At 33.2% G+C, this 13,734-nt stretch overlaps 1 protein-coding gene across 2 annotated transcripts in view; it reads left to right on the top strand.

Moving 5' to 3' along the window:
- Positions 1–13,734, top strand: part of LOC149420215 (protein kinase C, brain isozyme-like) — a 610,992-nt gene that overhangs the window by 19,760 nt on the left and 577,498 nt on the right. The gene's annotated exons all lie outside the window — the stretch shown is intronic.

Raw genomic sequence — 13,734 nt, 5'->3', positions numbered from 1 at the left:
GAAGTACCTGGATATTCAGATCTGGTCACTGAATGGTAGTCTTACACCAGGGGGATACTGAGAGTATCTTCCACTCTGGAACGTGCCGCAAATATTATATATATTTTACAAATTGTGAACGAACGCAACTTCATGAAATAAAATTTACTTGCACACGTCGGGATTCGAACGCGCGACCTTCGGATTGTCAGCCTACCCATCGACCACGGAGGCCGTGTGTTTTTTGATTGTTCAATTATAATAAAATAGTACTAAAACTCGGGCGAAATCAGTTAGTATGTGAAAACTAGAATCTTAACTAGGTATGCAGCAGAAAATCTATTTTCTGTAGCAGAAAAAACACTCGAACGATCATGAAATTTGCACAGATTTAGTGTCTCAAATTTCTAGGTCAAATCAACTATATTCAGATGACAACGTTTAATATATTTGCAATAAATTTACCAAAAAATAAGAATCCAGATTGCTTGTTCGATATTTTTTTATTCTAAATTAGAAAATAATAGTGTTGAAATATTGGCAAGTCGGGTAGTAACTAGCAGTATATTATAATTAGCTGTCTAGTTCGTAGCTGGACTTGCTTGCGGAATAATTATTCCTACCACCCTATGAAAAAAATGAATTGTCGGCATCCAATCGTGCTATACGTTTTCCTCTAATTCGATTAGCTCTGCGGCCAGTGGGCCGGGGGCTGGTGGTGTGGGGGAGGGGGTGGTAGGGGATGGACTTATCTGCGGCCTCAAGCGCCACCGTAGGGCTTCTAGCTGACAATACAGGGAATAAATAGGCCGAATGCCAGAGGGCTGTAGTACATTGGTGATTGCTAGTACCAATGGAAAGCTTTTAAGACTATGTAACAGAAACTACTCATGATAGAGGGTTCAGATATTATGTTTTCCGCCGTAATTAGTCCCACATAAATCTTAGGCAGTCGACGTTGAGTTTTTTTTATTAGCGTTATTTTTACGCGAATTTCGCCATTTTCACGTTAATAACGCCGAATTCGCAATTTTCGTGCAAATAACGCGAATTTTTAATATATTTTTTTATTTTGTTACTATTTTAAATAATTAGGTACATTTTTGTATGACACATGAAAAAATAAATAAAATTAAAACAGATCATTGAAGTCCTCCTCACTAGGAGATCCTGTGCTTATTTATTACGTAATTTTCTGCTATTTTAAAATGAAAGAGTAATATTATAAGTTCTATATATTTGTTTGTCTATGCTTTTAAAAATCTTCAATAAATGCAACGAACCTAAATTAACGTCGAAATTGCCGCGTACTGTAATATATTTTCTAGTTTTTTAAAAAAAAAATGTGCTGTGAAATATCAAAAAGTTTACATTACATCACTTTTGTTACGAAATACCACCACTTTGGCAGAAAAATTATAACCCAAATTCCCAAAAGAATCCCAAAGAATTTCGCCAAAAAATAACGCGATTTTCGCCAAAAATAACGCAAATTTCGCCGAAAAATAACGCCAAATTTTCAGATCCCCGGTAATCAGTCATGTTAGTAGGAAGAGCTGAATAATATCTCCTTAGATATTGACAAATTGTCGTTTTTGCTTGAGATGTCTTTAATTATTTGTAGTGATTAGGAATATCTTAATTCACGGGGAAAATGACTAATATTGAATATTGATAATTTACTAAGAATCTCTTCAAATTATTGAAAAACCAGATTGCTGGGCCTCGAATACATTGATAGGTTCAATTAACAAACTTTTAGTAAAATACGAATGTATTATCACCAGAGATGTGCAAAATAGGTACCCATAACCATTTGAAATGCAAAATGGAAATGGGTCAAAACTTTTCCATTTGAAAATGCAAAATGCAAAATGGTTTTTAGAAAAGCATTTAAAATGCAAAATGCAAAATACCTATTTTCAAAATGCATTGAAAATGCAAAATGGTTTCTCAGGTCAAACAATTAAAATAATTATAGAATTTTTAAACAGTTTTGTCATTTAATAATGGACATCAATGTAGAATAAACATATTACATGATGGTAAATCAAAAAATGCCACGACTACAGATTATGAACCACAAAAAATTTGCGCGGGACAAATGTTGCCAACGTAAAAACATAGAAACTGCTATCTAACATTTAATATTATAGCGTCATGGCCCCGTGTTCAGTATTTGAATCAGTTTTTTTTGTAATTGTATCACTCGATTGCCAGGGCTTCTACCAGGGAGCAACTTGAAAAATGTAAATTATCTCTCATAGTGAGGTTGAGGACCGACTGACATTCGGGGCTTATGAAAAAAAGATGAGTGGAGATAGTAGGAAGAATGTTGCAAAAAAGAATTTAAAATGGAAAATGCATTGAGAAAAGCATTTAAAATGCAAAATGGTTTTTAGAAAAGCATTTGAAATGGATTTATTTGAAATAAAGCACATCTCTGATTATCACTATGTCTGAACAATTCAACAATATTTTCGCATTTCTTCATTGTATATTATCAAGGCAAATGCAGGTGCATGAAAACGTGTTCCGATGTATTGAACTAACAAGTTTATCAGGAAACTTACTTCCTTCAACCTCCCAGCATCCTGGTACGATCCCAGTTATAAGATATAGTAAAGATTGTAAGTTATAAGATATTAAAAATAAAAGACTAAGGATTTTAAGCACACCCGTTTCTGTGTTATTTTAAAAATAATATTTGGTAGCAAATAATGTATTATTGATGCCATCCCCTATCGTTCTGGGCTACATTTCGCTTACGTTGCCACGTAAAATCGACAAGGAAACTTACATATTAACAGTGGCGGGTCTAGGGTTGTTTTAGCCTCGTGAAATTTCACGTTATTGTGCCTTAGTTCCTTAGACCTAGACCAGGGGTCGGCAGACTTTCAAGTGAGAAAAGCTAAATTGTCAAGGAAACAGAGCCACATATAATCCAGGGGAGTGGCTAGAGAATGTATGAGAAAAAAGATTCCGGTTCCTGTAATTGGTGATAAATCTATCCATGAAAAAGCTGGGTTGACAACACTGATGCTGTTCGACTCAAAGTTCATTCGGCGACTCCATCTCATAAGGCTGGTTGAGTGGAGGTGAAATTTAAATTTACGTCTGAAGAGTCGCAAATCGCCGGTGACCGGGTATCTCAACAAAATGACAGTTCAACACACCTAAAAAAGTGATATAAAGTCATGAAAAGTGATGAAACAAAAACTAGGTCACATAGGTAACTATTTAAGTTCCATGATGTTTCATCACTTTTAATGACTGTATCACTTTTTAAAGGTGTGTTTAATTGTCATTTTGATGAAATATCATGGAACCGTTTGGGGATGCCATAGTCTCACTGGCTCCAGACGGTTAGGAGCAGATGGGACTCTTGTGCGGTTTGCCTCCTTCTTTAACCGACGTTTCGGAGAGCGTTCCAGTGCCCACCATCAGTGCAGCTGTGTAGATGTGTGTAGAAGTGATACCGTGTTGCAAAGCGTTAATCCTTTTAATGTGGTTTAATTTTGGTGTAACCATCTGAAACTGGATACCAAGAAATATTAATGGCCGAGTTTGCTCACTCGAAAATATTCTGAGATCCTTTTGGAGATGGTCCGTTCTGTTTGGCCCACATGCAAGTGTCTCAAGAGGAAATTTGGTTTTTGCCGACCTCAGAACTAGCTCCCAGCGTATGAATGACCGTACAACTCTTGGTACAGGTACGCCGCTCGTACAGCGAGAAAAATAAGATGATAGGTAGTTAGTAGGTACAAATGTTCAAGTCGTCTGACTGTCAGACGCCGTTCACGTCTCTGAGTATGTAATAACAAACGAAAAATTACAAACTTTGATCACCGGGATTCATGTAGACCAATTTTTAAAAATCTCAAACTTCTGACAGTGACGGACATATATACACCCCACACCCCACCCCCCTACAAATTGTTGAACAAAAAATAAATGTTTTTATGAGACGTTGAAAATAGGGGTTCTAGAAAGGTTCGACAGGAAGCCAGTTGTATAATGGAGTTATGCCTATTAGTTTGATCATCTCCAGAAAAGTTCCCACAAAAAAACTCAACACATAAACACGCTACAAGGTTCACAGAAAACTTATTAATCCCAAAAGCAAACAAAACTATTTTTCAAAAAGGACCACACTACATGGCCATTAAAGTATATAACAACCTTCCACTTAGCATCAAACAAATAACCGATATACATAAATTTAAATCAACACTAAAAACATTCATTTTAAACAAATGGCACCACACCTTAAATGAATACCTTACATAAATTAAATATCTCTGTTTTTTATTTTTTATTAACATACATTTGTTAACATGTAATTGTTGGGTTATGTAATATAATATGTATAATATATGTTGGGTTAGCTGGAAGAAATAGGATGTAACCTATAAGCTATACCCTTTGTACTCTTTTTGTGCAATAAATATTTTTTTGAATTTTGATACTAGGATAGTTTTTATGGCGTTATTTTACTAAAATATCTCCCGATAAATAAAAAAAATAACCGCTTAATTGAGCCGTGGTACGGTTTACTGGGAGTCGTACGAATACGGCTCATCAAAAAGACCTAGCTTAATTGTGCGGCTCATTCATGAACGACTCATCGCTTATACAAGAAAAATTGTTGGCTTATTCTTCGAGCCTGCCCTGTTAAATCGTACGACAGTTCGTAATAACATTATGCAATGTGTGCGTACAAATCTGGCAGGATTTTGCAGGCTTTTCATTCTGGGCCAAGTGAACAGGGGTGGTACCGTGCCGTAACCGGGTCGCTGCCTATTACGCGGCATTAGCTAATACGATATTATGTGTAATGGGCATGTTGTAGGCTCGTTACATTATTTGTAAATGTACCTATGCATATTGTATAACAGTAATACTAAGAAAATTACAAAGGGATTCAAACCCAGCTACAATCACAAACATGTTTGTGACTTATTTTATTGGTAGGTACCTTAGGTAGCGCTGTAAAATTATTATAGTTCGTACAGTAACAGTAAGCTGTGTCATCATATAGTTTGTACAGCCTATTCTATATCGATCATTATTCAACGCTACTATTAACTCACACCGTAATATCCGCGATGATCTTTTAAAACGAGAGAATACTCTAAAATAGAGCCAGAAACTTAACGACGTAAGTGAAGCAGCCTTGCAAAAAAATATGCACGTGTGACCCTGGTGTATTGGACAGACCTGCGGTTGAATTTGCCCTATCAAATATCTAAAAAGTGGGAATCTTAACGACATAAGTAATGAAGTCGCGTAAAAACAATATTCGGCGCGCGTAATGGCGGCGTAATGGACGCACCTACGATCGACTTTGCCCTAGCAGGCCTAGAAAATCGATCACTACGTGGGATTTATTTTAATTATTTTTGATCTCAAATACTTTGCCCTAGCAGACATAATAAATCGATCTATCCGTGGGGTTTATTATAATTATTTCTGTTTAACGTATTACTAAATTCTAAAATGTTTTTAGAGGGATACCTCAGGAAGTTACTAATTCGTGGTCTGAAAAAATAAAATCTGGCGCTTACCGCTAATTTTATAGTTGAAAAACGTATTTACATAAAATGTAACGTTTTATAAAATTTTAAAACCGTTTTACATAAAATATTTTGATGGTACGGACCTGTTTTTATTCATATTAAAAATACATAACTTACAACCGCAGGGATCCCTCTAGAAACATTTGAGATTTTAGTAATACGTTCAACATGAGCGTTTAAAATATGAGCGTCGAGCAAACCCGCGGTATTACAATCTTATCTCGCCTTAAGGCTGTAAAAAATTCTTAAGACAAGATACAATATTATAAAGGTGTCCGGTGGTAAAGTGCACATCGGGAGGTGATTATTGTACATGGTGGTAGAAGTAAAAAATGTAAATAACTTTTCGGTGGTATTTTGGCAATATATTTTTTCGATGAGCGTGGATACAGCCGTGTGAAAGCCTCCACCCGCTCCAGCTATTGTCAGAGGCTGACGACAGTATTGACTAAGGGAAAAGGCCATTGCGGTACACATAGGGTTGATCCCACAATACAGGTTTCACTGCCGTAACTTGTCAGGCAGACGTGGGATCATTAATTATTATCAACGCGATGGTCTCATTCACAGACAGTAGGCATTTGGGATTAAAAAACCGGAGCCGTTTCGGAGAATCCGGATTTTCAGATTTCGTAAACTCAAATCCGGATGTGAAAAAAAAAAATCAAATTTCATTGCCGTTAATATAAAATATGAAAAAAATAATAACGTTTTTCTGGTATATTCGAACGTGTTAAGAGAGGGTATCTCATTGAAATTAAGAATGCAATTTTTAGGCACTCATACAACCTGATTAGATTGTATTATCGTTTTTGTAAAAAACCTACATAGTAGTCGTAAGGAGAGATAGTACCCGACATCATCGTTCAAGTATCTTCTGCCTTCTCCGTTTTCATACAAGACACGTGAGAAGAAGCGGACAATCGTCGATAACGTACATACGTCTTCCCTCTGGGACTTCTATATATATAGTTACAAAACAATTTTGTGTTCTAATCCCGATCATGTAATTTATCTTTCTTGCATTTAATATTAATTTTTCTTTCATAGATTAATATTTTTCTGGCTAATAAGCACACTTTGTACTAAATCTGTATATTTTCATGATGTGAAAATTAATTTGGTTATTGGGTTAATAAAACCTTACGAATTTACTTTTCCATATCTTAGTAATGACTGCTTATATATATCAAGTATTGCATGCCTGTTAGCCTCTTGTGTGCGTTCATATCATAATATGACATTGCGCTAGAAATAACTTCTTTAAAAAAATCATTTCCAGATAATAGGGATTTCGTATTTCAAAATCCGGATTCTGTTTCCATTGACACAATCTGAAAATCCGGATTTTTTGAAACCCGGATTAAAATCCCCAGTAGATAGTGAGAACTACGCTACACAAGGGTTAATCGAGTAACCTCTTTTGTACCTAGGTTTAATCAATATGCTTACCTGGGCCACGTGTTAGGGATATGTTTAAATTTTTTATTTATTATTTAGGAACATTTACAGACTATTAACATGAAACAAAAATTATGAAAAAGCGTAGATGTCAACAGTCCACTTAAAAATTTTCACATCCTGCACAGTTTAAGTATAATTATACACTATATATTAGCAAAAAATATAAACAGCAAAACGTGAACAAAGGAAAAAAAGAGATATCAAAAACAAAACATGCAGTTCAATATATGATCCAGAAAACAAAAGCAAAAAAAAACAGAAAACAAATAGAGTAAATAAAAGTACAAACAGACATTCACAATCTATTGCTAATTTGCTTTTTAAAATCAGTCAGAATATTTGCATATATTACATATGCATATATTACAGTTACATTTAATAGAATTGTAGACGACACATTCGAGACAATGGATTGAAATATGCAATATTGTTCTTAAATAATTCTAGATGAAATATATTCTGACTCCTTAGATTACGTCTGTTAGGAACTTTAATAAGAATATTGCTCAGGCAATGAGTTGTTTCATCATGAATAATTTTGTGTAGACATAATAAGTCAGCAAATTGTCTTCTTTTATCCAGGGTCGTAAAGTTAAAGTATTGGAGTCGTTCCTCGTAAGAGGATATCAATATATATGGATATATATTGATATTATTTTACTACAGTTGCTTTTCATTACATTACTGTTTCATTTACATTATATTATGTATGTTAGTTAGATTTTCTGTCTACATATTGTATTCACTAGATTTTAAATGGTACATTTATTTTTATTTTAGCCCAATCAGATTTCACAATAAATTATCAGATATTCATAAAATGAATGTTGATTCACTGTTGATCACGTAAAATTATCGTATACCTAAATGCAATTGCAAAATTACAAAAAAAATAATCTTGTCAGGAATCGGAAAATAGTAAGCGGTTTCAGTAGATGCAGAATTTGAAGCTAAATGAAGTTCATCATCCCCAAAATGTATTTTTTACACGTTATGACTATTAAAATACAAATAAATACCTTTTGCAAGTTATGATTTTAAATATTAACAATAATTATTGGTTAAAAATATAAATATGAATAAATAGTTAAATAGTTTTGTCTGCATAAAAACTCAATTCTCTTAAGAAAGACATATAAATTCAATATTGTATCTGTGATTCAATCCAGCGTTGTATTTGTACAATACTACATATAACAAAAATCACTAAAACTACATTACCAACGCTACTATAATTTGTAGGATTCAAAAGTGTGCTGGTATAGATTACGCTTAGTTCTATAAATGGAGACAGTAAATATATCAATAGTACCCCCAAACTTGTTGCCCAGATCATACATCCGATTGGGTATGATGTTTGGTTGTGTATGTATTGCAGAAGAATTTTACATTTTGTCTTGTCGGCACATAGAATTTAACAGTGGCAACGATGGGGTCAATTAAGTTGTTAATGACTCTGTACATAAATCAAATACAATATTGTATGAGTGATTCAATCCCCAATATTGTATTTCTATGCCTTTCTTGAAAGAATTAAATTTTATACAGACAAAACTATTTATTCATATTCACATTGCGTTGTTTTTATGTACGGGCGCAAACAAATAAGTCGTCTTAACATTTTAAAGCACAACTTGAGTGAAAGTGAATTTTAATAAAATAATTAAATTAACTCCATCTAGACGGGAGCGTAGATTTATTATTATTTATTTTATAAATTTTACAAGATTATAATTTTGGTGATTTACTCAACTACTATACTAGGCTCATGTCCGTATTGTGGTAGTCGTAGATAATTTATTTAAGAATAACAATAACATTTTGTAGAACAATAATAAAACGTAAAGGAAAAGGATACTGTTGGGGTAAAACAAAATTTAAAAAAAATCTTTATTATTATAGAAAACGAAGGGCTTTGAGGATAAACAGCTTTGTATAAGCTTTGTCGTATTTAAAAGACATTAAACTGCTAATATTCTCTCTCTCCTTCGACCGTGTTTTTTTCAATTTTGATTTAATCGAAAACAAAAGTTCATGTCAAAAAGTTTTACAACAATATCGACTCCAAATATATATATTTTTTTGTTTTTTAAAGTTTTTTTTACAGATTTTTCATTTTTAGGAAATTAAGTCAAAGGTTCTTTAATTATTTAAAAAAAATCCATGCTTTTGAACCTTAAAATCTCAGCTTCGAGGCTGTATTATTCAATTCGCAATTAAAATACACATGAAGTAATTTATTCACACGCTTATGTTACCCTCCACGCCAAATGTCCACAATTTATTGTACTAGAGTAGCCACTGTAGTAAGCGGTGCTAAATGTTGTCTTATTTGCATTCACATTGAAATGAAATAGTCGTGGGTCGCTTAACAAGCTTTTCCTGGAAATTAGTCGATACGCCACTGTTTACCCTGCAAAACAATGTTTGCTGATGTTAAATTAACGAGCGTCTAGAATAATAATTATTATTTAGTTCAAACAAACGCGTAGAGTTACTAAGCTATTTGCGAAGCAGAAATGAACCCCAAACACCGAGAGAATTCAATCTTTAATTATTACGTTTCTTAAGTAAATTAAAACTCTGAAAATGAAGAATTCATTGCTCTACCGTCGGTATAACACAATCCAAAATTAAATTCACAGGAATTTACGATTTTAAAAGTTGGCAAAATAATTCGGCCCCACTAATACAGGGTTTTCCAATAAGAGGTGTTTTTTTAATATTCAATCGTAAAAGGTCAATGGTTTCGTTGCTTGTGTGGCACGTAGCGCCGTCTTGTTGAAAGTAAACGTTGTCAGATCAATACCATCCAATTCCGGCCATAAAAAAACATTAATCATCTCTCGATAGGGCAATCCATTCACCGTAACGGTTGCTCCAGCCTCATTTTCGAAAAAGTAAGATCCAATGACTCCGCCGGACCATAAACCGCACCAAACAGTCACACGTTGAGGATAGAGTTGCTTTTCAACAATAACTCTTGTGTTTTCCGAGCCCCAGATGCGACAATTTTGCTTGTTGACGAAGCCACCGAGGTGGAAATGGGCCTCATCACTCAAGATGATTTGCATTTGATTCACTCAAGTGAATTTTAATAATTTCAATGCGTTGTTGAAGCGTGTATCGTTCCATTTTTATTAATGGCGTAGTTTCTAATTGTCAAATGTCAAAAAATGACAGCTTCAAAAGTAACATCTACCGAAATAGCGGGCTATTCAAAGTAACACCTCTTATTGGAAAACACTGTATATTTTATATTTTAGTGTAGGACCAACATACTGAATTTCTTGTGGATTTCCTTGAAAATTTGCATTTGAACCTTACACGAATTAACAATCTTCATACGATGGCGTTGAAAACGTAGTGAATTGGATATGATTGTGATTAATTTATTGTAAATATTCAATATTGTTTTAATAGCTCTTTGGTGTTGGTAGTACAGGGTGTTATGGGGTGTACTTTCACTTCTTTTAATTATTTTTTTAACAAAAACAATTTCCACTTGTCGTCCGTTGTCACTCAGCTGAACACCCGACCCCTCTCTTCGACTCTATATGTCCTATACATACCGATTTAAAAAAATGTTAAATTGAAAAAAAATCCTCGAACATATCAGATACTACTAATAATGTAAGGAATCACTGGTTAAATAAGTGAAGCGTGTCCCTTAACATCCTGTATAAAGACGAGTGTCCCGGTCTGGGTTTGTTTTAAATATTCAGTTATATTCCGAGAATGATGAAATTTTGCACACTTGACCTTAAAAACAGGAAGAAAGTCACTGTCTGTATAAGATTTCGTAAAACCACTCCACTGCCTTTTACCATCCCTTATAGCTGAATTTTGATTCTTGATGAAATTTTTCACGCTTGATGTTCAAAATAAGAGGTAAATTAATGTCTACATCTGATGTCGAAAACTCTTGGCAAAACCCGGGCAACGCCGGGACTTCTAGCTAGTTTCTATTTATAATTAAAATTGTCGTTTTCTGTCACTTAGATTGACGTTTTCTCAAATTTCTTGTCGCCAGACCTCAACATTAGAGTTTTATCCGCTGTATTTAATTTTGTGGTTTATACATAAGGAAAATAATTAAGAAGGGTATTTAGAGCGATTGACCTTGGTATGGTATTTTCAAGAAATGAACTAAATTTATAAATTTATTAACGTGTTATTATGATTGTTTTCTGCGGTGACTGGTACCAATAATGTACAATTATAAACAAATACAAGAATCTCCTTGATGTTACCGGTTATGTAAATATCTCGTGAAATCCTCAAATACTTTTTAATCTCTTTTTTTATTGTTGCTATAATATCTGATCACATCTTGTTGATTCACAAATTAACACCTCAGAATTATTTTTAGTTTTCTAGCGAACCGATTTGCTTTCACGACATTGTCCCCCAAAATATAAAAGAAACCAATATTTTGCACGAGCCAAATTTAAGATTTTCTTTCTTTTAACGTGATTTTCACAATATTTGCATAAGAGTTCCAACTGCCGTTTCTTTTTTTAAATACTAACTCTCACACATATGAGTTTGCACGGAAAAAATACTGATAGCAAAAATGCTAATTTATCAACAATCTCTTCAAATTATTCTCAATGCTGTTAAAAGCGGGATTGCATGGCCTTGACGAATGAATTTATAGGTTTCCTGTAAAACTTTTAGACACCAACTTGTTGCCTCGATAAGGGAACACGTGTTCACAGAAAACCATTTTCGCATTTCGTCAACACATATTATCAAGAAAACGCGTTTTCCGATATTATTATGATTTTGCTAAATTTTTATCAGGAAACGGGATGCAATCCTATTTTTAACCGATTATCAATAATTTGAAGAACTTCTTAATAAATAAGCAATACTCGTTTTTATCCGTATGCTGTTGATGATTTATGTCATCTTTGGGAATGCTGTCTTTAGAGGGGAAGATAAAGAAGATGTGATAGAAGACCGTTGGGAATGTAATGGTGTACTTAACACGGCTAAAGTCATTTGACGCAACCTTTCGATTCTGGATCTACCATTCTGCATCGTAGATTAAATTAAGTTACCAGAGAAATCAGCAAACATTATTTTTTTATTGATTTCTGTCTCATTGAGATATAATTATTTAACGTCGAGCTAAAATGAGACCGTAAAAATTAGGAAAACCTCAATATTTATAGTGTTTCTGTTTTGTATCTTTGGTTTTGTTTGATGATTTAAGGTTGATCGTATAATTTGATTGTTTTGTATTCGTATTTTTAATGAGATTTAATGTATAAAGAACACTCGGGAAGTATTAAATGTAAACATTGATAGAATTAAGTTTGCGTTGATATTTCTGTATATTTAATATTCTTGTATATTTTAATATTCTTGTAAAATTGCCCCTTATAAAAAGTTTGCGGTTAATACAAAACTTCCGAATATATGCTCATGCATTTGGAATGTCGTTCCCACAAATAAATACTTGCAAACGTATTGGTAAATGCTTCATCGTGTTTTTTTAAAATAAAAAGTATATATTCTTTTAAGTAAACAAAATACGTAATTAATTATTAATTTAAAAAAAAATGTAATCATAAAGACCATACAGAAAGTACCCATAAGAACGCATTCTATCGAAATTTTTAATAGTTTTGATGTACCAAATTTACAACAAATAAATGCCATAAATATAATATCGAAACAATTATCCTACAATACTCTATTTATCCTCTTCAATAATTTTTTCTTTTTTCCAAATATAACAATTTTTATAGATTTTAATTTCGTAATTATTTTTTACTTCGTAACCATAACCTTAGTGTAAGATATATCTTTTATTTAAAATATGTTAATTATTTAACCAAATAATGAATTATATTACTATACCATTATTTTTTCGAAAATGTACACTCTTCCATCCACAAGCAAATGCTTTTAACGGAAGAGTAGTTTAAATAGAAAACAGAAGCTATGTAAAACCTGAATTGTAATATTATGTTCAAAAGTTTAATTAATAAAAAATAAAATAATTAAATATACGGAATCCTCTACTAGGGATATTCGGACAAAGACACTACATTTATTTTGCAACAAAACTTCACAACATCCTTCCCCCAGATATGAAACTAATAGAAAAGTTTAATGAGTACAAATCAAGAATAACAATCTGACTGAAAAAGGTCAATAACAAAACGACATAGAAGGCAAATAAAATAACTTTAAGTTAAATAGCTTTAGTCCGCCTGAGCACATGACCCTAGTAAGGAGGACTAAGAAATACCATTACCATACATAAATTCACCACGATATTTTGTATGTACCTACACTGTTTTATATTGTCGCTAAAATTAAAAAAAAAATAAAAAACACTTCACATTCCAAACGACCGCTTAAGTCCTGTCCTCATTCTTTTCAATCCTGGAGTAGTATGAAGTGGCTCAGGATCTGAGGATATCGGGATCCACAATACAATTCTATTAATGCCATTGTCCTCATATTGTCCCCAACCACTGAAGCGATAAACCGATAGAAGTTTGTAATGGGCGCGTCGGTGTGTCCGAGGTAAGTCCAATTTTTCCTTGCTTCTGTTTAAATTGATAAAATATTGAAATCCTTTTTGGTTCACTTTTAAAAAATGCGCAATTCGAGTTGACCCAAGTAACATGCACTTAGGGTTGTGTGTTTTACATCACATTCAGACCTTGTCAAATGTCACTGAGAAACAGTG

This window comes from Hesperophylax consimilis, chromosome 10, assembly GCF_061612785.1.
Source record: "Hesperophylax consimilis isolate HC1 chromosome 10, BYU_Hcon_1.0, whole genome shotgun sequence".
Taxonomy (NCBI): domain Eukaryota; kingdom Metazoa; phylum Arthropoda; class Insecta; order Trichoptera; family Limnephilidae; genus Hesperophylax; species Hesperophylax consimilis.
The sequence above is the reverse complement of the archived record's forward strand: the minus strand, read 5'-3'. Positions and strand labels throughout refer to the sequence as shown.